This window comes from Strigops habroptila, chromosome 2 (genome assembly GCF_004027225.2).
Source record: "Strigops habroptila isolate Jane chromosome 2, bStrHab1.2.pri, whole genome shotgun sequence".
NCBI lineage: Eukaryota > Metazoa > Chordata > Aves > Psittaciformes > Psittacidae > Strigops > Strigops habroptila.
This window is the reverse complement of record NC_044278.2, coordinates 653,463-681,105: the sequence shown is the minus strand read 5'-3', so window position 1 is coordinate 681,105 and position 27,643 is coordinate 653,463. Positions and strand designations below refer to the sequence as shown.

At 37.6% G+C, this 27,643-nt stretch overlaps 1 protein-coding gene and 1 long non-coding RNA gene across 20 annotated transcripts in view; one reads left to right on the top strand and one right to left on the bottom strand.

The window, feature by feature from the left end:
• LOC115601483 overlaps positions 1 to 26,207 on the top strand; it is a 70,140-nt gene extending 43,933 nt beyond the window's left edge. The window contains exons 5-6 of the long non-coding RNA XR_003989363.1: positions 5,070 to 5,170; positions 26,030 to 26,207. This is a non-coding gene — a long non-coding RNA (uncharacterized LOC115601483). The remainder of the gene's footprint in view (positions 1 to 5,069; positions 5,171 to 26,029) is intronic.
• Positions 1 to 27,643, bottom strand: part of ROBO2 (roundabout guidance receptor 2) — a 1,090,001-nt gene that overhangs the window by 502,911 nt on the left and 559,447 nt on the right. The window lies entirely within an intron of this gene.

Sequence of the window (27,643 nt, the reverse complement as noted above, 5' to 3'; positions counted from 1 at the left end):
TACAATATTTATTTTCATGTTGGTATAAGGGGGCCTACAAGAAATCTGGAGAGGAACTTTTTTGCAAGGATGTGTAGGGATAGGACAAGGGGGAATGGCTTTAAGCTGATAGAGAGGAGATTTAGATTAGATATTAGGAAGAAATTCTTCCCTGTGAGGGTGCTGAGGCGCTGGCACAGGGTGCCCAGAGAAGCTGTGGCTGCCCCATCCCTGGTGCTCAAGGCCAGGTTGGACACAGGGGCTTGGAGCAACCTGCTCTAGTGGAAAGTCTCCCTGCCCATAGCAAGGGGTTGGAATGGGATGATTTTTAAGTTCCCTTCCAACCCAAACCATCCTATGATAGATTCTTTTTTTTCCTTTTGAAGAGTCATCACAACCACCAATTGATCCAGCTGTCCTTTCAAAACATGCTGGAGATGAGACAGCAAGATTCAAATCACACTGATTGTCACCATTTACCACAAGAGGCATTTGATCTGGTATATATTCTCCTAGCTTTATTGTGTGTTTCTTTAGATAAAAAAAAAAAGACATGTTTTACAACCAGGACTAGCTAGCTGAAAAACAGCCTCATAACAATCTCATACCTGTATCAGATAATCTGGCTGTATTATCTTTCCTATTAAAGCACATCTTATATTTTTCTTTTGCTATAAAATATTGAACTTGCATGTAGTTGAACAGCCAAGATGTGATGTAGCCAATTTCAGAATTTACAGGAAAATGTATTAAACAGCTTACTTGAAGACGGTAAGGTTACCCTTAAGGTTCTGAAATATCACTTAGTAGCTTCAGTATTACAAATAGAATTTTATATCCATGCTGATGGCAAAACAAGAGGAGAGATAATCTACATGACAAAGTCAGAAACTGCAGGATATAGGAAATGACGAAGCAGTGCATCTGGAAGGCGGAGAACTGCCAAGTGTCACATGAGGAGTCATGGTATGCTCAACAGGGTACAAAATAATTTGTGATAATCTCCCTAGGAAGGATATTATCCACATTCTGTATTATTATTTATTGTCTTCTGGTCAGCAGTGGCTGATTCAAGGCCATTGGAAGAACATCTGGCTGTGAACTATGAAGAAATATTTTAAAATAAAACTGGCACAAAAAGCTAGCAATCAGATTAAAATAAAGTACATTCTCCACAAAAGTGATTCTTTCACTTAGCCTGAAATAAAACCTTAGCTTCAGAGATTTCATCAGATTTACTCTCTGCCTTATTTCTTCTACCTCTGTCAGACTAAATCAAAACTTGAAAGCTGACATTTTTAGACTTCAGCACTTCAGGTATGGCCATAAATCCCCATTTAGTTATTTAGTGAAAAAAACTCTCTTGATTCTGAATGGTTTTATACTCATTCAAAACTCCTGTTTGCTTTCACTTCTTCCAGTAAAAAAGTTTACTTCCTTAATTTTAATGATCAAATCTTGATATTCAGTTATGCCTCATTTCTCTAGGCCAAATTAACTAATGACAGAATAAAGCTGGATCTACCAGGGGCCATAGTGAATTTGTCTACCTTAGGAAACATGAAGACTAACCTTCTTTTCCTCACGTATTGTTCAGGTCAAATCTAGTCTTTTTGTAAGATTTTATTACAAACTTACAATATCTTCTGGTTTTTTGTTTAGTTTTGGCTATTTATTTCTTTATTAATTCCTTCATTCTTCACTGCCCCTAGAGGTTTGGATTCATAAAAGATAAGACCATAAAAGTTTATCAGGGACCCATGGTCTCTAAATCTAAAGGAAAGAGAACATTCTGGTAAACAAGCAAAAAAAAAAGCTGGACTAGAAATGTATTTCTTGAATGCTTCAGGATACAGCCAGTGTTTATGTACAGTTTACAGTCCATATGCTTGCTTATGCCAATATCACAAGGGCCATTTCAGATTCAAAGAACACTGATGTAAAAGTCTAAAGAACAAAGTTTCCAAGCAGTCAGCTCCTGCTTCATAGGCATCAGCAAAAAAGATGGTTAAAAAAAAAAAAAAAAGAGAAAGAAAAGAAGAAATACACATAAAGTATTCTTAATGCATCCAGGGTCAAAAGGAAGTACTTATTCACATAGCACATAATTAAATTGTGGAACTTATGGCCACAGGATGTTGTGAAGGCCAGAAGGATAAATGAGTTAAAAAAATAATTAGGCAAATTAGGAAAAAAAAAAGAGCCATTAAGGGCCATTAAGCACAAAGATGTGCATGCAGCCTCTGGCTCAGGAAATCTCAATGCCACAGATTGTCTGAAAATGAGAGAATATACAAAGAAAATGCTCTATAGTTCGCTTTTTACGAAACTCTTTTCCTAAGCACTTTTACTGACTACTCTTCAAGGGGAACAATGACTATATAACTAAAGTAGGACAGCTGTTCTTCTAGCATTATGCACTAGCTTGACATGTATACAGTCTAAATAACTCAAGTGGCAAAAAAAGTCCTCTCTTACATAGTAAAATTTTAGTGCCAGAATTATATTAATTTTCTTATTATTTTACAGGGAGAGACTTATGACTTATTTTCAAGATTACCTGGTAGTTTGCATATAAGTATTAAAAAAAAAGGTAGCTCTTATAGACAGGGAAGAAGTTATTTAGACCACGACAGAGCTATTGTGTAAAATTAGATATTCTACACTCAATATAAGTTATAATTTCTCACAGAATGACACTAAGAAGTCAGTGTAATAGATTTCTGGTGTAGTTGTATGCTCTTTATAGATATATGTGTGTGTATGTATGAGTGCATGTGCAGAGACAGAAAGAGGGATTTCTATGTATATAAATTCATAACTCTTGACAGTAACATACTAACACACCTCTCCTAGTACTACTGTTTGGAATGATAACTTTTTAGCACCTTATCATCACAGGAATCATTCTGCATATTAACTGAAGTATGGAAATGTCAGTGGCCAGATTGTTGAGGTATATGTATTTAGACTGCAATTCATTCCACGTCATCCATTTCCACTCTAGAAAGTCAAATCCATAGCTTTTGTGTGCTTTTTTGTTTTGAGCCAAGAAGGTAAGCACCAGGAAAGGATTCTGGGTACTTGGCCTATTAAGCTTTCTTCTCAGCAGCTTTTATTGGGTACTTTCAAAGGCAGAATACTGACTGTATAATCTACCCTGATATTAATGTCTTTATCTTATCCATTCAGTGAAGATTTACATATCTTATTGCCCACCACATATCTACATTAATGTAACCATCCCTTCTTGCTCATAGTCCTCATGATTACAAAGGTTCCATTTGCTCTTCTATTATTAAAATGTTATTCTGTGGTTCAGTGGGTATTCAGGTTGGAGCCCCAGTTTGCAATGCACTGTAAAATCATGGCTGCTCCCTGAGAGTGCTTATATTTGACAAAACGTGACAGATGGATCAGGCAGGCATATGGGATGAGAAGTTGGTAGCGAAAAAGGCTAATGGAGCGTCTGCAGTTGTTAAATGAACCAAATACTGTGCGTTGAACTTCGGTGGCAGTGTATAAGCAAACCTGAATATTTTTAATAGGAGGAATCTAGCCAAGTGCTGCACTGTATCAACTGCTTAACGCTATTTGGATTCCTTTATTTCAGTAGTGCTTGGGATTGACTTAAGGTGAGTTGCACATTTTATGACCTTCACTTTCTACTGAAAGAAATTCGACATAAAAGAAAATAATGCTACACCAAAGATGTAACAGTGTTTCTACCCTCATCAGCCACAAGAGCTTTGATGCAATCATACTTGGATCAAGTCTAAGAAAGGATGAATTCCTTCTGGACCAGAAAGGCACATCACAAATTTAAAATATAAACCTGTTATTTGTTGTGAACGCTATTACAATTGCTGCAAGGGAATAGCTTGTGCTAAGCTTGTGCTAAGCATCTTCAAAAGGACTCCAAATGCAGTTGCCTTGCCTTTCACAGATGATAAATTCATTTATATTAGATGCTAAATCTGTAGTAATTTTTTAGTTAGCTTTATTAGCAGCTACTGATTTAGAATTAAAAAAACGCCACCAACAATTCAAACCACTCAAAATCACATGGAATTGTTCTTCTAACTTAGATTTTATGTGTGTAACTTATCTTGCTGTTGGATGATGAACGTACTATGGATGTGGACATGGAGATGCCGTTTTCAATTACTTTCTTATAAATTATTACATTCTATTAATCCTGATTTTTTGCACCAAAGATAGATGGAAGTTATATTAAACCATTTATTGTTGCTTTTCTTTTTTTCATTTTACAACTCAGTAACACTAGAGATGTAGCTGTAGTCACAGCTGGTGGCCTATTTAGTTATCAGACTCTAAAGGAGGATGCAGATGCACTAACTTTGCTTGCTTCTCTTAAGATCTTTTGATCTTAAGTCTTTTAGTTTTATTATTCTTGGTTAGGAGTTAGGTATGAATTTAGTAACTGGAATGCTATTATTATATACTCATATAACACAAACTCTGCTTTCCAGAAATGTGTTTCCATCAGCTGTCAGCAGTATGACAACTCCTGTTATGCACATGCTAGAGGACTTCTTTTTTCTCAATCCAGCTGTGGATTGGATTTTCTTAGACCATTCTGCACAGCTAGTTAATTTGGGAAATATTCTTCTGTACAGGCAAACCAATAAGAGAGCAGATACTTCATTTAGAAAAGGATCGATGTTTGGCTACACTTAGCTATGCTGTTCTTGATGCAAATTAGTGTAAGGTGACAGAAGAATTAGTGGTGTACAACAGGCAGAATCCCTCCCGACTCCACCTTGCCATTCCCCAGCTGCATGCTCATGTATCCCAGGCGCAGAAGAAAAGTCCCCCAGCCCAACTGCCTGCCCTTCTCAGTTACAGCTGCCTATGAAACTGGCCTTACATGTCATATGAAAGCTGACCCCACATGGCAGCTTCCACAGCTTTTGGCATCCTTGGACATTGCTACTGAGATGGTCTCGCCTGCGTCAATATCTGTAATTGCTACCTGTAGAAGGCTCTCTGGCCATCTGATGTGGGAGCACACACAACCATACAACATACTGAAATTGCTGGCTTACACTTGGTTTCATTTATTGCAGCCAAAGTTCCACGGTACGAACACCTGGCCACCCCTTGTTCTGACTCCCTGCTGGATACACCGTGTAGGAACACAGCTGGGCTGACGTCCAGGGAGACATTGGTAAGCAGTGCTCTGTTTTTGCTTTGGAAATCTCCCCATATCCAACAGACTCAGGAAGGTAAGATACTCATTCTTCAAAACTACAACTCAGATCCTTGTCTTCTCTATAGAGAGAAGTTCCATTTATTTCATACACTGCTACTATATAGCGAGCTGAGTAACACATCTATTTCAAAATATCTTCTAGCTGAAATTATTTAAGAAAAGAGTTTTGAAAAACAACCACAGGATTCCAGTTCAGTCATGCCAACATAAAATTCCTTTGATTAATAGTCTATAGAGAAAAGATCTGCCTTATTTCTTTTTCATTATCTTACTGAATATGAAGAAATAATTCCCCAAAAATTAATTTCCAGCCTTGAAAGCATTCAAGTGAAATAAAACATTTTGCAAAGATAGTATATATACACAGTATGATAATTAAATTGTTAAACATTTCCAAAGAAGTACTTAAGATTCAAAAATCTTAAATACCTGAATCAGGAATCCCTTATTATATTAACAGACATTAACTGTTTATTATGAGGGCTGGTATATGAGATAACCAAAATAGCAAACAAACTTTCTACTATGAAAACAGAAACCCCTATAAAATCACCATAATTTTCATAAGAAGAAAAAGATATTAAAGCACTTTCAGTTGGCATAAAACCACACAAAGTTGCTAAAATTCTTGGAAGAAAACCAATTCCAATAAGTATCAGAACTAAATACAAATCTAAAGCTTACTCCAGTCTAGTGTACTGTTGTTTAGTGTGACATCTCAGAGACACAATTAATTCTCTTTTTGTACCTCAGTACTGGCATCCAGTACACCAGTAGTACACCTTGACTTCTGAATTTTTCAGAACTTGAATTTTGCCATCTTTTTCTTAATTCATAGAATCATGGAATCACAGAATGGTTTGGGTTGGAAAGGACCTTAAGATCATCTGGTTCCAACTCCCTGCCATGGGTAGGGATGCCTCACACTAGATCATGTCGCTCAAGGCTCTGTCCAACCTGGCCTTGAACGCTGCCAGGGATGGAGCATTTTCAGCTACCTTGGGCAACCTGTTCTAGTGCCTCACCACCCTCACAGTAAAGAACTTTTCCTTATAATCTAACCTGAACTTCTCCTGTTTCAGTTTAAACCCATTGCCTCTTGTTCTATCACTACAGTCAATTAAAATATAGCTTAAATTCCATGAGAGATTGTTTCTTTGAAACAATTGAAACATTGAAAAATGTATCTTGCATACAAACCTTTACATTTCCATTTTAGTATTTGTTTTAGTTGCTCACTCCTATCTTTGAGTGCTCCAAAATATTTTTTTGCTTATTGCTCTTCAATGCAGTTTTAGCCTAATCAAACTTCAGAACAAAAGATGGTTGTGTTGCTTCTGTTAACATAGATACTAGTGGAACCATTCACTCTAGATCTGAAAGCACAGAAATTGCAGGCAGGCAGAGGATGCCCAAATAAAAAAGTAATGTAGTTTTTAATTTCATTAATTCCCTTGAGGACAGAGTAGTTCCATGACCTAGATAGGCTAAGAAATGGAGGTCTAAAATATATTATTGATTTACTTATATTTATAGATCAATTGTACACAAAGTTCTTTGTCCACTGACTGCTGCACTGAAACAAATGTATTTTTTTAAACTCTGGGGCCCATCTTCAAATTAAATTGATTACATATTTAATTCATTCATATCTCTTCAAATACTTTTTTGCTTTGTAGACGCAATTGGATTTAATAAATGGAGCAGGCCTAAAGAAAAACTTTACAGAAGTTCCTTATGGAATCAGCAGTCACCAAGGAGATCTATTCAAATAATATAATTCAAATGGAAAAAAAGATCTGTACTGCCTTTCTTTTTACAGAATTCTTTTAAAATATAAGAGAATGGGTCCAACTCCTCTGTATTATATCAGAGCACAATTCCATGAAAATTAATTGCTATGCTAACTTACTCCAGATATCATTTTCTGGTAGAAAACAATTCTACACCTCTAATAATCTGAAGAAAGAAGAGGACTACATTTAGAGAAATAAGATGTGATGTTCTGGCATCATAGTTCCTACTTTCTGTGGCAGCATACCAGGTGAAAATAAATAGAGGATATATTAACTATTGCTAAAGACCACCAAAGCAAAAATGCAGATTTAAATCTGAAACATTTCAGATACATTAATGCAGGAACATAGGCAACTAAGGAGTGTTTGGTTCAAAGCATATCTTAACTATGGAAGTTTTTAACTCAGATTTTGTAGTGAAATATATGGATTCATATGCTATGTCTTAATAAGTTGAAGAGCTAGAAGTCAGAAGGCTGTGGTAATGCACTGGCTTCGTTCGAGAACTGTGGAAAACAAGTAGCATGTTTCAAATGCACCACAGTGTAACAGAAACTAATTGTGAAATACACAACAAAGCAGATAACTCTACTGCCTCATTATTTCTTTTCTAAGATTCAATTTCCATGATACTTGTACAGTTCTTTAACTCTTACTGAGTTTTATGGAAATTTTAAACACACTTTAAACTTAAAATGAACCCTGTAATATAACTCTTAGTAATTTCTAGTTGGAATCAATGAAAATCAAAAGCTTTTGTTCTGGAAATCTGTGTGTTTGTGTGTATCACTGAAATAATGAAGATAATCAGACACCACCAATTATTCATCAAGGCTCCAGCTTTTCTATACATCAAAAATAAACCACACCATGAAAGTCTCAAAACTCAAGCAAAGCCAAGGACCTAGTTTGTGCTTTTCTTATAAATCAGAAATTGAGTTCAGGTTCATAAACCTTTGGGGAATTTGGGCCAAGTTTTGAGTGAATTTTGGAAAATTATAGTTTTTAATTAAAACTCTACGTAAATAATGGTTTTGACATTCTCATTTTTGGATACTTTTAAAATACCAGCCTTGAAATAAAATTCATGGAGCTCATAATAAAAAACTTACTGAATATCTTAAATCACTTTTCAAATATATATTTATACACACACACACATATTTGGCAGAGACACTATGTGCTATGTTTCAAAAGGGAAATGTTTAAAAGACTTTTTCTTTCAGGACAAAGACTGAGAATAATTTTTAAGAAAGAGAAAAGAACATTTCTAGCACTAATTTTTTTCACAAATAATTAAATTATTTCAGTGGGATGGGAGTAGACTTATTAAAACTATTTTGGACATTTTCAACGTTTTAAATATGTTTCTATGGACTAGGACTTTTTCCTAAAGGGACTAGGAAATGCAGTCTTGCAGCTGAATATGGGAATTTATTTCTTCAGAAAAAGAATCAGGTTTCAAAATTTTTACAGGTCTACCTAGGGACAAAACCTAGAAACATGCAGCCTCATGTTCATGTACTTCCGTTCAGGTACAGAAAGAACTTGGGCATGGGCCTTTCACCTCTATGAAAATGTTGGGTTATTGACTATATCCTACTCTCTCAGCATTCACAGAATCACTCAGAATGGTTTGGGTTGGAAGGGACCTTAAAGATCATCTAGTTCCAACACTTTCTACTAGACCAGGTTGCTCCAAGCCCCATCCAACCTGGTCTTGAACACTGCCAGGGATGGGGCAGCTTTACAGGTAAACTTTCCCAATTAAAATTGCTTTCATCTGATAAGTTCCCTTTCTGACCAAAGGAGTGACAACATCACCACTGAAAAGATTTAATGTAGCTTGATAGAGCTAAGCAATGGATAATGGTAGCATATTGTTAGTCACTCAAACATAAATCCCAACTTCAAGTACTTATTATTTGAAAATCTTTCTGACTCCATCAAATGTGTTTGCAACTTAAAGCCTCAGGAATGTGCCATCTTAAAAAAAAAAAAAAAAAAAAAAAAAAAAAAAAAAAGAAAGAACTCATTTCCTAAAAAATGCTTAGAAAAACCCAACAAAACCAACAAATCCAAGCCCCCCAAACCCCTTGTAATGTTTTCCAGTAATAGTGCTGATACCCATGTTCTCTCTCAGATAAACACTTCACAGTAGATAGTAAGAATTACATGTGTACCTTAACAGATGAATAATCTTGAATTTCTTTAGGTCACCTCCCTCATAAAAAAGCTATTTCATTTGCAAATGCATTTATACTTGTCTTGTATCTCCCTATATTAGATGATTATGTATGTACATGGGCCTGAATATCTTGTTTGTTTTCACTTCTATCTAGCTCACACAAAGAGTTGCACTGTTGATACTCAATGAACCAGCCACTAAATTTGTCCTCCAGAATGAGCCCAAGATCAATAACTAATTTTGAAAACTGATTAGTTTGCAGCAGGGAAGTAGACACAGTCCGAATCTTGCCAGAGGATATAATCAGCCAGTAAATAGCAATATTAGTGCAGTAGGCAATAGGCTGGGAACAGCAGAGGAATGGAGTATGGTCCAACTCTCCAAAACAAAGGCCTTGACATGAGGCCAATTCAAATTCTCTCTTTTTTCTTTTAAACCGCATGAGTTACAAACTGAACTTTATATTTTATATTTTTTGTGTTTTGGAATAAAGCGTAATTTCACCACAGTCCCTGCTTGGTGACTAAGGAGTGTTTGTAAATGCATCCTAATAAAGCTTGCAAGTGCAGCCTTAGGTGACTATTAAAGACCTACAGACATTTTTACAGATCTTTGCTGGCTGTAAACTCCAGATGTTTCCAAGATAAAAAATGTTATGTTCTAACAGTTAATGTTGTATCACCAGCCATTCAGAAGATGTATCTTCTTATTATAGCTGGAATGTTGCTATGGTGATAATTGTAAAACTGTGACCTAGAAGGAAGAAAACAAACGTATTTGGCACAAAAGAGGCTAGGTAGGATATCAATTAAGTCAATGAATGGGGAGATAACAAAAAGGTAATAGGAAATTAAGAAATTATGCACAAATCTTGGCTATCATATGATACACGGTAATTAGCACTTCCTTTATTTTCATGTGGAATGTGTCCTCAGTTAGCTTTGCGGACAGATAGCACTGTCTACACGCAGGTAGATGTCAGTGCTGTCCAAAATTACAAAGCTTTTCCTATTCCACAAAGCACATGCATAAAAAGCATCCCTACGCAGACTTGCTCATATATTTATATACCCCTTTCAAAGAACCTATGGATTTGTACGACTAATGTTTTGTATTTTGTGTTTTGGTACTGAAGACTGAACGTGACCACAAGAGGAGGTACAATTAACTATAGGTTTTGAACTAGCAAGCCCTAATCAACTTCAAGGATCAGAATAGAAATAGACTTCATTTGGGGAACAGTCTGTTCTTGGGATCACCGTGATTCTGAATTTCTGATGAGTCTAGCAGGGGTAAATCAGCTCAGGCTTCCATGTGGGGAGTCACAGGGCCTTTGAGGCTCAAACAACGGAAGGAGCTGAGTTCTCTGACGCCTCTGATGGCAGTCTGCTCATCACTCTGAGCTAGTTTTTCTCTCTGTCTGCTCATCCATTTCATCATTTGTTCAATGGGAATAACAGCGGTAACCCTTTTTACAAAGAGCTTTTTCAGATCGATGGATGAAGCATGCTGCTATATTCTAAGCTCATAAGCAGCCATAAATGTGAAAAAAACAGCCACTCCCATTACAAGGATAATGATTAAATATTCCATATTAAGGCAACTGCTATTGCTGCTGAAAACTGCAAATGGTTTCCAGCTCTCAAGCAAAGAAAATCTCTGGTATGTGCTAAAGACATCACCATTATCATTCATCCCAATCAGCTTGATTAGATTGGAAACAAACAACAGGAAATTATCTATCTGTATGCACATCAGCCCCATTTCAGGAGTCTTTGTCACTAGGAAAGAGAATGAAGCCCTGTCACTTGTCCCTAAATGTATATTCTCCATAGCTCTTTCCTACATATCAGGAAAGGAAGGAAACAAAGTAGATTACATTTCTTATTAAATTTATGTGTTACAACAGCATGCAGTGTGCTTGGAAATAAATCACACAACAAAGGACAAAATTACAGAAGGAACTGGCACACTGTAAATCTCCTGGTGTTTTCACATAGAAACTGAATGTCTTTCTGAAAGTTATGCATTAGTCAAAACACTATCGAGGTAAAGGCTTTCAAGTGATATTTTCAAGCCCTATTACTTGTCCTGAAGCTCTGCACTTCACTTGGACTGGAAAGTAGCCAACAAGCATGGCTTGAAATCTGTTAGCTTATGTCTTCAGGGATTTTTTCCAGCTGTATTAAGGAATTAAGACTGAGCTCCCCAACTCTCACTGCACTGCCTGCATGCTGATCCGGGGCAGAAAAGGAAACAGAAGCATGGTGAGGTAAAGGGATTAATCCAAGGTCAGACTGAAAGTTAAATGTAGGCATAGATGCTTGCTGCTTGATTATTTTTAAGTCAGAGAAAACAGTGAAGCCCTTTTATTTTAACTTCAAAGAAATACAACTGTTTTGCACATGGAAGTGCAACAGCATGCTATTGTGGAAGGTTTTACATCAAGGCAAACCACAACTATGACTCAGACCAAGAAAAATCTCACGTTAAACTTGCCCTAAACTTTGGTTCTCCACACACATACACCTGGCTAAATAGAATTAGACTGAAGAATTGAAAAAATCTAGGGCAGAAATAGAAAACAATGGCTGAAAAGGTAAAAACAAACGGAAAGAAAGCAAGCATAGCTGGAACAAACATTTCCAGAAGCTTACGTTGCCTAACAATTTGAATCAGGTTGTGGTTTTTCCCTTTTTATCATTTTTTTCTCCTTCTTCCTAGTGGAGCCAGTGCTAGTGACAGGCATGAAGAGAAACTGTATGAGGGAGACAAAGGTCAAGATAATGGTATTACTGTGCCAGTGCAAAGAACGATTGACTAGATGGCAAAAACTAAAGGTCATTTGATAAATGTGTTTTTCATTTTCTCAATGGAAAAGCTAGAGAAATGTAAAGAATCTCCTGGAAATATAAGCCAGGAAGATTAATTTGATTTTTTTCTTTTCATGATAATGAGGAAGAACTACCCAAGGATATTCTGGTTTGGCTGTATTAGGCCAGAACATTCCAGTGCTTTCAAAACAAAACAAACTACATCCCAGAACATTTATATTTTAGCAGTCCCTGTTAGAATAAATATAAACCCACTGAATATATATTCAAAACTAGTTGCCTTGCTCCTCTAGATCTCTCATTCTGATCCCTCTCCTCTTTACGCTCCCAGCTTTTAGTGAAGATACCTTGTACAGCTCCCAGTGATCAGCCCTCTCTTTCTGTACCTGGGTGTTCTGAGAGGGTAGGGGTGAGATAACCCATATGTGTGTGCCTAGCAAGAGATGAAAACTCACTGATTACACAATTCAACAAATAAATGACATGAAATTAACATGAATAAAAACCTGCCAGTAAAGTTCTAATGGATACCTGATTAGTGAGGGCTAGAATATGCCAGCATGCAATGGATGCTTCCTTTAGGTATTGTTCTCTGGGTGAAAATGCAATGGTAAGGAAATATATCACCATTTTCAACTTTCACTGTATGACAAGTCCTCCTTAATATTACTTTTGGCATCCTTGAATTCCCATTCAGGCCATTAGGTACACGTTGTATAGACACATTAGTTCTAGCATTTACAGACCCACAAAGGAAAACAAAAAACAAACCCAGTGCATAACCAGCACAATACAGTAAATTTGGGGGTTTGTGGAGGGCAGTGTGGTGAAGACCTACCGTAAGCCAATATCCCAACCTTATCTGGTTTTGTGATGTCCAAAGACAGCAGTTAGTTCTGTCTCTAAGTAGAAATGAGTGTTTTGACAACGAAAAGAGCAAAGAATAAAATGAAAGTGACTAGACAGCTAAAAATGACAATAATGAACTGTTTCAAAAAGACTGCCTTAATTTCCCTGTAGAAATTTTTGTTATTTGCTGTATTGTGGAAGTTGCAAATGTACCGCTGTGGTGCTATAGCTAGATGTGCTGGGATGTCTAAGTATCACTTCGCTCTGTCTGTGCTAAGGAAGCATCTCCACTGCCATACAATGAAGCTTTATTACTTTAAAATTCTTTCTATAGTAATGATTCAGATTGAATGACTGTTACTGTAAAGTTTTGACCCTTTGGCACAGGGTCCTTCTAAGGTAACTCAGTCCGCCAGCCCTTCAAGCCTATTCCCCCTATTTCTGGTCTGGCAACTCTCTTCCTTTTTTTCCTTCCAGTGCCTCTGGGTATTTACTACATATGACACAATGACAGTCCAATCAATAGCTGGGTTATAGATTTCTTTCTCAGGCCCCTTCAAGTCAGCGGCTATGACTCAGCAATAGGGGTTTTTTGGTAAAGCTCCTTGGGAGACTCCAGACAGAATCACAGGCCAAACCAAGCTGGAAGCTGTTCTTTTTGTAACCCTGAGCTTCTCAGGGTGGGTTTGACTCTAGCAGACCCTGAAGTATTTGCATGGAGGAGGCAGAAGTGCTTGAGAATAAGAAGCGTGTACCCATGCATCCTATAGGAACTGATGCTCCACAGCGTGTACACAGCAAGCAACAAAAATGTGCCTCAGTGTATCGAATACTCAGTGAGACTCTAGGATAAAAATTATTTATGTCACAAACATTGTGAAACAGACCAGGAAGAAAGAGATGGAGAATAAAACAGGCAAGAAAGAGAGAATAAAAGTACATAGAGAAAAACAGGAGAAGAGAAATGGGGGGGAAAAGAACTGTCAGGCACAGAACTAGCTAAGCGTAAGAGGAAGAAGGAGAAAACCTTGTCGTGCTGGTTAAAACAAAATATAAAGTGGAAGTGTGATGCTTAAACAAGCAGTAATCTTCTTTTATCTGGCATATAGGAAACAGTCAACCAATTACAGCACACAAGTAGCCTCTGAAATATTTTACCTATTTTACACTTGAGAAAGCAGAAACAATGGGCTTATGTAACTTGTTCAGGTCACACATTAAGTCAGCAGTGAGCCAGACGTGGCTCTCTGACCTACCTCCTTGCAATACTGCTTCTCCAGGGGAAGTAAAAGACATTTGTTCACTCCAGCTTTTTCACTATATGCAGCACTAAGGGCTCCGTAAGGAACCACAAATTTTGGCAGTTCCTCACTTAAAGTTTGCATGCAAGTGGATTTAAACAGGTAACAAATAAAGTGATTGCCCTCAGTTTCATGGTCAGGAAAGCCCCACCAGATCTCACTTTTTCTATGGCTTGACATTCAGTGCACGTTGCTTCAGGTTTTTGGCATTGTATCAGTAGTGCAAGGGGTAAAGCTAAGAAATTTCCTAGCGTTACCTTTGAAACAAGCCATGTGCAGCATAAAACTTTTATAATTACAAGAGGCCAACATAGTCCCAAATTCCCAATAAACACACAAATGAGCTTCCTCTCAAGGTTCATCCACCCACTCTTTGATTTTTATCAGTCAGCTAAATGGCTTGTCAGAAGAATGTAACACAGTCAATCCACATACGTGCTAGGTGTTATGTACTGTCAGAAATTACTGGTGCATGGTCCTGGCAGGAATGACAGTTATTACTAAACATCAGCTGGCAGAGGCAAATTGCACTGATTTTAGTCAACTAGTAATGACCTGTAAAACTGGTAAAACCGTATGAGAAAAACAATCTGCCACCACACAAATTAGAACAGTAAGTTACAACCCAATGGAATACTGTGCTGCATTTGCTGAAAAGCTCAGCAGAGAAACAAAACCTGTGATCATTGACAGAGAAAGCATCAGTACGTAAGAGGTATATGATATATGGTATATATATCCTTACTACCTGAGAAGTGAAACTTTTGCAACTACGACTCGGAAATGGGCTAAATGTCAGTACAAGTGAGTACTTTAAGATGTCACCTTACATGCTTTATGCAACACAAAATGACCACAACATAGTAGCAATCTCATATTTGACCTTCTAGCCCCCAAATGTCAATGCTGTGCAGAAAACTTATATCCTGTCTGACAGGACCGGGTGACCTTGACCCAGAGGAATAAGAGATATTGGCTAGCTTGGCATTGAGTACAGACTTTCTGCTTTCTTTGAGCACTTACAAATGACTGAAGGAGAAAAGAAATAGTTTTCTGAAGCTGCTTATCCAGATTCTGTAGTTTGTGAAGGCTGCTTCGTGTTAATGCCAGTGATCAGCACACCCTGTGCAAAAGGATTCTGTGGTTTCCTTAAGTTTTCATAATGGTTTTTCCTGCCAGTGAAACCAGATCCTGCATGTTTGACCTTGAGTGAATTATTTGACCGTGATTTGTGTGCAACTATGTCTAAGTCTATGTTTAAACATAGACTAAGAACTACACATAACATTGAAAATATGGATGACCCGGGGATTTAGCCAGTGGACTAGGCTTAAATGACATTTTGGCATGCAGAAGGAATGCACATGCACTGTTGATAGGCATTGCAAAGATATGAATAAATTGACTTTTGTAAGGGTGTCCCAATCTCTGGTCAAAAGTTGAGCCCAAGTGTCTCAAAACTACCAGCATAGCATCTCAAAAATGCCAGCATTACCATATCCTACCTACCATTTTCTGAAGTGATAATGGACTTAACAAAAAGGTATCAACAGCTTAGTAGATTCCTTTTATGAACTAGTTTTTTGCAATAGAAACCATACATCCTGCACTGTTACAGACTGTTCCTTGCTCCTTTTTTCAGAGCATATCAGTTTTTTGGTAAAGCCAGGAAACTTGCTATTCACTGACAGGCAAGGCAGTAAGTAATAGTGAGAATACAGGACAAAATGATTGATGTTTGTAACTGTAAACACAGATTTTTTCCAACCAGAGGGTGGTGCTTCTTGTTGGAGATGCTGATAAAGCTTCTGCCACAGATAGTGATGAGTGGTGTGCAATGTCAACTTGAGATAAGGAGGTTACAACATTGTGCAAAGGAATCCCCTGAACATGGATTCCAGGGCACCAGGGCAGCACTTAACAGTACAGACCTTCCTGACTTGTTGGGCAATTTCTGACTAAATAGCTGGGAATAGCATTAATAAGTTATTGCCAGAATGTCGATCGGAAAAAAAAGCCTAAAGCCAGGCTTAGTGTTTACATTTTAATTTCTACCGCCAATGGAGGTAAGTTTGGACACAGGATTTGCTCTTTGTAGAGTAGCAGTGGAAAAAGTCTTCTGGTCTCTGTACAGTTAGATTAAAAAACCCACTTTTCTGCCAAGTCTGTAGTCCTGTCAGTGCACTAGAGCCAGCTTCATCTATGGGAGAAACTGCTACTTCCTGTCTTTTTTGTGCACCAGTCAACACATAACTGGGGCACATCTACTTCAGTCACTTTTGTGCGCTGGTATAGCCGTAGCTATTTTGAAGCTATTATTAGCAATGAAACTGCAGCAATTTGGAACTGAGCACGGGCTGCAGAACTCCTCCAGGGAACAAGAACAAGCACTTCTGTAGTGACTCAGCTGCCACATATACTGGTGTGTTGAACTTACTTTACTTAACAATCACTGAAAAGGCACATTAGTTTTCAAATTAATTAGTGCTCTCTTTTCATACTGTTCGTAGCTCTTATTTTGGCGGTGCGCTGTTGCATTTCTTCCTACTCCATAATTTGAGATGCATAAACCAATCACCACCTCTTAGTGCAAGTGTAAGGCACAGTAACAGGGCAGAGGAAGGCACAACCTCTGCTAAGGCCATGCAGTAAAAGGACCCCTTAGATGAGACCCTTGCTAGCATCAACTCACAACTGGGGCCTCCCTCCTTATATGTTCCAGTAAATTGATCACAAGAGCCTGCATGGATGAACAGTGCCTACACAAAATGTAGCTTTTGTATTGAGGACAAAGGAAATTAAGATGACTGACTATGGCCACCACAGTGCAATCTACTTTGAACCTGGAAGAGATATTTTTCTTGAGGGTTTAGCCTGTGCACAGATACTTCCTCTCAAAACTACCTAAATGTAGCTGTACAACAAACCTGGCATCGGCAAGTTGTGTAAGATTTGTCCAAAAGTTTCTAGGACCAGAAAAGTCATAATATTTGATCCCTTATTCCTTTGTTTGCCTCACCATCTGAATTTGAGTTGCATCAGTGTCAGCATGAACACATTTTTTATGTTATCCCTTTGTTTTGAGTATTTATGCGATTCCCTCCTGTGTAGTATTTGATACCTAGTATGAAAAAACAATTTTAGCAGCCAAATCTTCAGAGCAATTTCAAGGCCTAACATCCATTGCAGTGAAACAACAGTTAGCTGCCTAACTACCTAGGCCAATTGCTTGTTGAAAACTTAGAATTTAAATACATAAATGCAGAAAATACCTGTTCTTTGTCAATTTAACCTCAAAATGCTGTCCTCCTTGCTTCTAGTTTCACTTTTTGCATTCCAAACATGGTCTAATCTAGAGCAGATGCAGCAGCTGACCAAAAAAATTCAGATATAATCTAATTATAACCAAGAAACTTCTACAGTGAAAATTCATAGCATTTTGGTGACATGCGTAAACATACCAAGGGTTGGCCTACTGAAAAATCCCCACATTAACTTACTTCTTTCTCTTGAAAAGAATTTCAATTCTCATATCTTAATAAAAGAGCATGTGGGAGTGATCGGTGAGAGGTGGAGGAGGGTGATTTCCCCTATTTCTTTAGAGTCTGATGATTCATGTTTTACCAGGGCAGGATGACGGCTAGGAACTGTTTAACTTTCTGAAACTCCTTTCTGTTCCTTGCTTGCTTGCTTGCATGCATGAGTATTTCTCTCTTTAATGTTAAGAATAAAGAGATCTGGTAGTAAGGCAAAAGGTTGAGACCATGCCTCACTTATGCAGCCTTCCAGCTCTGGTGAAGGCAGCGGATGAACTAGCATTAGCATTTTCACTTTTGGATTCAGTGTCTTTCCCTATGTAGCCCCAAGCCAGCTCACTCTGTGTATGCTGATTTGGGGATAATCAGGCTTCCTCTGGTCAAGTTTCATTTTTAAAGTGCTAAGGTACCTAAATATCAAGTAGGCAGAAGGCACACCTCTGTAGACCTGAAAACAAGCCAGACCACATTTCTGTAAGTATCCTTGGTGCATTCTGAGGGCAGGTAACTAAATTTGAGTACACAGGGCTTAAATATTAGGTAGCTAAGTAACCGTAGCATCTGTCTCAACATCTTTGGTATATTTGTCACCACAGCTCCATGAAGTAGTGCAATGCCCTCGCAGCTGGATGGCCTTACCACTTCTTCATCCAGCTAATGCCATTTCTAACATTTCCTATAGGCCCTATAATAAAATTACCAGACCTTAGCAATAACATCTAACCATCAGTACTCACACCATGGCTGCTACTGTGTATGAATCTGTGCACAGCATTTGCTCAGCATGCCAGTAAGAGAGTAAGTATGATTTGGGCAAAGGATATGTATTTTTTTACATATCTGGGGTTATGTAGGAAATTAAATTTCAACAGAACTCCTTTTATAAAGAAGAAATACTGATTTTCAAACACCAACCCACTTGAATTTATGACATTATCAACAAGACACTAAAACAAAATATGATGCCAGTGATCCTTATTTTCATTGAGCTCTTTTGGGTAAAAGAATATTTCCTGACCATTGCCATGACAGTCTGGGGTTCCATCATGTGCGCATGCCTTTTCTACCTCATGGAGGTAAAAAGTGAAGTCTGAGTGAAGGACTTATTACCAATGAAACTTCAAATGGAAAGATTAAGAGTAGTGAAGAATCCAGTAACTAGCCATGTCATTCTTTCACAGTGTTTGCAACAGGAAAATGTCATATCTAATCAATTTTGGATTCCAGTTATTTTTTCCAATGTACGTTTTGGGAGCACTCCAAGACATGAAACCTAGCCATATTTAGCTAAAAGTATACCTGTAAAACCTGTGGATATTAGGATTTAGTGATCTGGTTCAAGCTCACTTTTAAATCTACATGCAGCCTGAAGTGAGTTTAGATATTATAATATTTTACAAATTCTTATAATAGATATGATCGCATTACTTATTTTGAAAGCTGGCCTCGAACAAATGAGCTCCTTTCAGTCCCACACTTGTCTGAGGGCCAGGCTTTGCTCAGATTAACAGTTTCACCCTGACTTCCACTGACTTAAACCAATGCATTCTTCTTGTGTATAGGAAACAAAATGCTCCAAGACAAAATTTACCACCCTTGTATTCCTTTCGTTTTCGCTTGGGACTATTTTCTATTGTGCTGCTTCTTGAGCATGTTTCTAAGGTTAAATTAGAGACCTGTGAAAATAAATATTTTCTGTATAAACATTATTCTAATCTCAATATAGTGGCAGAATTGAAACTTCTGTAGTACAATAATATTTTTGCGATAAAACTAGCTTGTAGATCTATGTAACTCTGACACTTAATGATTTCTGATGTCTGGAAGGTGTTAGACTGTGGTTGCAATAATCTCTATAATTGTAACAGTTCATGCTAGCTAGACTGCACATCTAGTCTTCATCTGTCCTTAAACTAATTTGTTCTACATATGAATATATCACACTCCACAATTTAAAGTGCTATCCTTTGGCTATGCAGGTCATTAAGGAGTATACATTATGTATGAGTCAAACACACCAACCTCACACAAATGCTTTTTAGCAATGTGCAAAATAGCTGCTTTCTGTTGGAGTTTTTAAGTTATTATGCTAATCGAAACCCAAGTCACAGCTACAACTAACTGGCAATCAATTACTTCTCTCCGTATGTAATGCCTTGGATGATGAGAGCACTGTGGCTCTGTGCTGAACTCTAAAAATATCAGTGCATGCTTTAAAAAACCAAAAACCTTGAAAATCAGGGGATAATAAGTTTTCCTACTCATTGCTACCCATAAAGTGCTGAGCTCTTAAAATTCTTCTTTTCCTGGAAGGAAAATTCCATGCCAATAATGCAGCTGTATATGCAGAGAGCATCTATTACAACAAGATCCAACTGTAACTATGTTTCTGGCCATAGGTCTGATAGCGAAATAAAAAACCTCTAAGGTAATGATTTCTTGTAGGACACAAGTCCTATCTGAAGTGTTGAGGCTGTACTTGGCAAAAACTTTCCATAAAGAGACTGAGGACGCTGGAGAAGACCAAGTAGCACTGTGCAGAGGGCTCATAGTGTTAATCTGCACCAAGCGGGTGGCTCAGACACAAGCAACATTTGATCTGATTGGTATATCTTGTAACTGACAGAAAATCAAATGCCTGCCTCAGTTATATTCCAAACAGATGGATGGTCAACACCAAAGTAACACACAAGCAACAGAGAAATGTCAGTTCTCTGGGGAGTCTCAGTGTCTAACTGGAATCTGAAAAGAACCCTTTTATTTTCAGAGACTTTGCTCAGGAGCCATTGAAAAATTTACATTCAGTTTTGCCGAATCTTCCTTTGTTCTGGATCAAATTTGTGTTAACTTGTAAGATACCCTCCTTCTTCCAGAGTCAATATGTAGATGAGCAACCAGAACTATCTATGTAATGCTTAACCCATGAAACAAAGAGATGAAACTGCTTGTCTTACCATCTTTTGGAGCTGCGTTTGCTCAAAGTTACTGAAAAGGAGGATGCACATAGAAGCAGCAAACTATTTCCAGACAGTACAAGAGAAGTGTCTCTTTGGGGACAGTATCTCCAGGCGTGATTAAGTGCCAATCACTTCATTCCCACAGTTAGGTACAAAAAGCAAAACCCAGCCCTCACTAGATTCAAAAGGTTGCCAGTACAGAATTCATTTTTGCACGTAGAAGCTGTTAAGAGAAAGAAAGAGAAATAAAAGATGTGTGCATATGTGTATTCATTTACATGGGAGAGGGAAGGTTGTGCATGGGATGAGACAAGCACACCCCTTACTCTTTTTGTCACATAGCGTATATTGAAGTTTTCCAGTGTTTTACAACCACACTACACAAAACTTGAGGAAAGCCATTGTTACTGTGACTGAGATTTCTTTTAAAACCCAGACATTGCTACAAAATCCCTTTAAAAATTGTGTCAAATGTCAGTTGCCAAAATATATATATATTGCATTCTTCTCAGAAAAGGTATGTTTTGCCATTGTATATACCTCTGGGTAGGATACTAAGGCAATGAGTCATACAGATATCATATATACTTGCTTTTGTATATTGTCATGTATATAGTCTTTGTATATTGGCATGTATATAGTCTTCATTTCTTTGAGTGTTACCTTTATACTGCCATTGTTTGGGGTTTTTTTTTTTTTACTTCAGTGAACAGAAAGAATGAAACGAAACCATTTCTAGCTAATGAATTATTAACTACTGATCAGACTACTTTAACCTAATTTATCTCATCATAATCATAACTGAAAAGTTAGTCTTTGAGTCTCTGGTCCAATGGGATGATCACTACACTTCCCCATGAAACACATGAGAGGAGATATGGAGAACCAGGGGTCTGGGAAAACAAGTTGAAAATACAACCACTTTGCACAGGTGCCAGGTTATCCCTGAAGAATAAGAAACAGCTAAGAAATTCATACTCATCCTTCTAATAATTAAGTAATTTGAAGAGTAAAGGAGACCTTTTTCTCCCTAGAAAAACAGAAAGTTAGAAATGGAAGATCCTCAGGCTTTACTTAATGGCATTGGTTCATATAAACTTTGATAGCTAACAACAACTACAGAACTTGCCTGAGTATTTCTGTGAGATAAAAGGAGGGGGTAAGTTTTTGATGATAAGCTCATCATCCACGTTGGAAACGGAAGATAAATTTGGGTATTTGCAGGCACTGTGTTCTTTCTGAGCAGATACCTCATGTTTTTCTTAGGGAAAAAAAAAAAATGGATTAGATTCTCTGGCTCAGATTTCCTAGGACTCATTTTGCTTTTACAAAGGTAGTATCAGCTCTGATTTAATGCAGCATAAGAGAACACGTTAAAACTACAGCCATATTATTTCCTTCAGCCTTCCCCATCCCAGCCACTTTCACCTTCCTTTGCTAATTTGGAAACAAAGGCTGTACATCAAAGGAAGCCTGGAGGCAGTAATGAAAACTGCAAATGTTTGCTGTTTCAGCAGTTACTGTTTTAATTTCTGAAATAGAGGGAAACTGTATTAACAAACAATGGAAGGAATTGTATGAATAAAGGGAAAAGAAAGATAAACAAAGCTCATTCTTTGAGAGGTAGGTACATGTGCACATTAAGGAGAAAACGTCTCCCAGTACGAAGTAAAGCATGCTGCAAATCCGACATCAGAATCAGATGGTCAACTTTCCTGCTTGAGGAACGATGCTTGCTGTGTGATACAGTCAAAACATAGAACAATACATTTTCCCCCATTTTGACAGCCTGACTAGAAGAATGCTACACACATTTTGAAATACAGGAAGACCAAACCATCCATTGCTTTCTTAATCTTCCTATTCTTCACAGTAATATCAAATAGCAATAAGTGGTGGCAAATTTACTTCAGAATGGATGTTATTTTCATCAACATCTGATTAAATAACTCAATGCATTCCACCAAAAGAAAAACAAAAAATCCCCCCAAAAAACACAACACCACATTTTTAAGCTAAGGGAGTAATGCAAAGCTTAAGTAAAACTGCAGTTATTTCCAAACCTTTAAATATCATCCCAGATCTGAGCAAGACTTATTTGAGCAAACACTTTAAGATTGAAAAAGGCATATGTAAGTCCACTATAGAAGAGACTGCTATGATTTGTTTTCAGTGTTCATGCAGGATATATTCGGTTTCCAAAAAGGTCCCTCAAGCTGAAAGATATGTTTCCTTCTGTCATGGTACTGCTAATGTTCCATAAAAATGACTTAGCAGTTGGGATCAATGTACTGCATTCTAACAACACAATGGAATGTTGCCTGTGGTATCTCATCCTTATTATAGGGGCCTATTAAAAAAAGGAAAAAAATTAAATTGTTTGTATATAAATAAACTATTTGGTTGCATAAATAAGAAAGATATATTGCAACAAGCTAATTCATTTTACTAGGTTAGAAAAGATCAATATGGTGCTACAACCCTGGTGGTTTTGAGTTGGCTAGATGCTAGCACAGTGTTCTTGCAGTGTACATGAATACTGTACATAATTATATGAGGTATGATTTTCTCAGTGCCACAATAGATTTTTATCTGCAAATAGTTCAAAATACTAAAGGAAAAATTGCACACACAATTTTCCATTGGAAATGCATACGATAATACATTTTTACCTGTAGGGTAATTTTACCCTTGAAGTAGTTTTTCATCCCTTTTTTCTTTCTCTGTCTGATAATTTCCAGTTTCTTTGAGGGTGCTGGTCATTCACCACCACCACCCAGACCCAACCAGACCAACTGAAATTGAGCTTATGTTTCTGGGAGTTAATGTTTGCTGTTAATCTATAACTCATTCTCCAGAAATTATACCAGAATTGTTGGGAGTCCCCACATGTTCATTTAGCCATAGGCAGCTCTCCAATGAGACTGCCTATGAGCGCAGGGTGGAAATGAGTAGGATTCATAGCAGCAGCAGCGCACAGGGCACTGTGGGGTCCCTAACAAGTGCAGGATAGTGGTGTCCCTCCAGCAAACTCCCCGTTGGGATAGGGACAGCAGAGCTGCCTGTGCCTCCAAGTTAACACCGCCTATAGCAGATAACACAGGACCAAAGCCCTGATCAGGGTAGTGGGAGTAATTAGTAAGGCCAGGTTGGACAGAGCCTTGGGTGACATGGTCTAGTGTGAGGCATCCCTGCCCATGGCAGGGGGTTGGAACTAGATAATGTAAGCTCCTTTCCAACCCAAACCATTCTATGATTCTGTGATTCTATGAATACACAGGGAACATGACTGATGAGCTGAACAAACCCACTAGCCTCTTTGAGCTGCCTGTCCATGAGTACTTGAAGAGGGGCCTGGGCAATGCACTCCTGCCTCTTCAGGGTTCACGTGAACATAGAGAAGAGTAAAAAAAGAGCCTCTCTGTCGGCACCTGTCCAAAATATAACCATTTTCAATGATCATAGTTGATCCAGGTTACGCAAGGAAATGTATGTACTATACACATCTCTCCTTCCCTCACAACTTACTTTATTAAAGACTTTTTTCAGCCTCTTTCAACTCAACACACAATAAGTATTTACTGCCTGGGAGGAATCACCAGCCTCCTCCGATCCCTTTTTAAAATCAAAATCAAGACTATTGTAAATTGGTTCACATTTTAAGAAACCTAGATGCCCAGGAAGCTTCCCTTCGTTTCTTCAAATTGCTCCTCTATTACCACCGTGCAGAACGGAAACATGGAGAAGTCATTGCTGTTGCACTCTGAAGGGCTCCTGTTTCTTTGGCTCCCACAAGATTACTTATAGAAAGAATATATCAGAACTGTAATACAATAAGCTATAATGTGAAGCAACTGTAAGCACTTGAAGACTTCTAATACAGATGACACACTGGTCTTTTAAAGAATTAAACCATAATTTATAGAAGAAACTGTCAGATACACAGGACCTCAATGGCATTTGAGCACACAGCTTGCTTGCTTACTTATAGGGATATCAATCAATTTATTAAGAATTAATCTGCACCCCAGTGTTCTCCTAAAACTGCCTAATGTTTTGGCAAGCTACTTGAAAGGGTTCAGTAAGAATTTATACGGGCAGCTTGGAAACAGGATTTTTTTTTTTTCTGGCTAAACAAAGGGGATACTGTTTCCCCTCTGAACCTATCTCTGTTATACTTTAACACAGTAATGGATAGGTTTGCCAAAAATCACAGTTTTTAATGGCCTTCAGCGAAACAGTAGATTTGTCTTTGCCTTCATACTGTGTCCTGCATTTATGCTGTTAGAATTGCTCTTAATCTGCCTGGAAGTATCAAATGTTTTTGGCCTTGAGAACACAAACTTGTGCACACACTAAAAAGTACAGTTTGTAGAGTAACCACATTTTTCCATGCATGCAGAAGACTAACCAGGGCTGAAACTAAAGGATCTAATTTCGAGTATTTTCCAGCTCTTGACATAAAAATGGCAAGGAGGCCTGGGCAAATTTAAAATGTGGTATTCATATTGCCTCCATAAAACGTTCTAAAATGGCTTCAGTGATGTCACTTGAGCAACATATCCAAGCTACAGATATTTTTGAACTCTGAGAACATTTAACACTTGGCACTGATTTCAGATCCATAGGGTGTGCGAGGCTGCACATGTAAAATCAACTTACAGCTATCTCAAGCCATTAGTAAACAATGCGTGTCTTTGACTACAAACAGCAGAAAGGGATATCACACATGTTATACAAAGTTATTGCAACTTCCTGGTTTTCAAACATTTCGCTTTGACAAAAGCAATCAATAAAACATCAAAGTGGTATTTGGAAAACATGAACCCTTACTTGTTTGGCATTAAGTTCAAGGAGAAATTAAACAGATAATGGTTATCAATGGTCTGTCGGTTCCCAGGACTTCTTTTTTCTTTCAGCATTAACATGTGTGTGCACACACACATCTATTTCTAAGTACTGTATTAGAAACAGCTTATTTTGGACTCCACTCATGAGAAAGCTGTTTGGTACAGAACATGAATTTTGTCTCCATTTTGTGTAAAATCTCTGGGGGGGAGAAAGGAGCTTGGACATTTGCTCAGCCAGCTTCATTGTTTTGCACGCCAGTGACAATGTCCTCTAACATATCGAATGGAAATGGAGGACTTCCATTTAAAAAAGAGAAAAAGCAGAAAAATCTGCAACCATTGGAAGCCTTTCATCCTTTCATCTCCTGTTAAATCAGTGGCATTCTGCCAGTGGTTCCACTTTGGGAATTTTAGTTCACTAAAACAGGTTTTGTATTATTTTTAGTATTATTTTTATTTATTTATTAAAACATATTTTCCTATTCCCCTCTCTTTCCTCTCAGAATCCATCACCCAAGCAGCTAGCCCACTGCCTCCAGATGGACTGTTTTCGAGGTTGGGGACTCACACTTTGCACCAGGATTTTCAGGGTCATGCTGAAACTTCTGGAAAGCAAGACAGTTTTATATCTACAGTTACCTTAAACAGTGGAACACTTTTTACCTTCTCCATTTAAATCCTAAAGCTGTCATTTTACTTAAATAATTACTACATTCACCATGTCTTAATTCTAAATATATAAAATGCACTTCAAAAGTAATGATATTTTAGGAGAAAACAAATTGACTGCTTAGTTGCCTAATGTTAGAGAGGTAAGATTGACCCACTGTAAAACAAATTTGTCACTGTTTTTGACTAAAGAAACACAAGGCTACAACTGTGAAATCCTACCTAATAGCAGCTTTATTCTAATGTCAATAAAATCAGAATGGCTTCTTTTTGACAGTGTGTTTCAATCAACACATTTTTGTCAAGAGTACTTACAGATTCTTCTAAACACAAGAGTGAGCAAAGGATTTTAAAGGTGAAGCTGTGTCCTTGAAGAAAAGTGCACACACTCTATTCCCTATTTCTTCTACCTTATTAATGCAGAACTTTGCATGAAAAAAGTGGCAGTAATTAGCCTTGACATGGACCAGTGCCAGGCTTTTCTATCAAGTTTCTTTCCTGTTTATGTTTGAATTACTCAGGGGCTGCCTCTGTGTGCCCTTTAGTCTTAACAAATGCGTTTTTTTCCCTTACTCTCATAGTACAAAGAATGTAATCTTAGTTGACTGGAGTCTGCTGAACATCATATTATTTCCTTGCCTCAGTTGAAGATTCACAAGCTGGAGTGGGGAAAATTGCTTCTGCAGAATATAGGCTGCAATGTAAGAGGATTTGCTCTCCAGAGAAGTGTGGCTTTGCTTGAAAGCCTTTTGCTCTGCACTGTTCTAAACTTTTGTCTAAAAGAATCAGTATAGACTGAAGTTGGATGATGAGGCTTCCAGTCAGTGGTTCTTTCCCTCTGCAAATTTGGCACATAAGGAATGGCTAATCCTGGGCGAGAACCATAGTCCACCTATTGTATTGCTTTATTTGCACCCTCTAACAGATAGTTATGCCCAGACACGAGAGTTTTACCTTTTTTATTATAATCAAAAACTTTGCTTTTTGTTTATTGTACACATCTAATTAAAAGTACACATCTAATTAAAAAACAACAGGCTGTGCACAAAACATTTGATTCAGGAAGAATATGGTGCTATTTTAGTTAATCAAGTTATTAACTTTCATATCTGTGATTACTCAATGTCCATTTTAGTTGTTACTGGGTTTCACCCAATGACCAAAAATTATGATCATAAAATAAAGAAAAACACAAAGAAATTAAATCCTCTATAAGCATTATTTTGAATCATAGAAACTGCAGGTGAATTACATTTGCTAAGCAGCTATCACAATGTAATTTAAAGTAAGTGGTCAAGCCCGAAGTTTACAATGCACCCTTCTCTGGAAAAGGAACACGTATACATAGGGATCATGATGGCAATAACTGGAAACACCTTAAGAAACAAGATGTCTCCTTTTTTAGCTTATTTCTAAACATAAGCCCAAAAGAGAATTCTGAAGTCCAG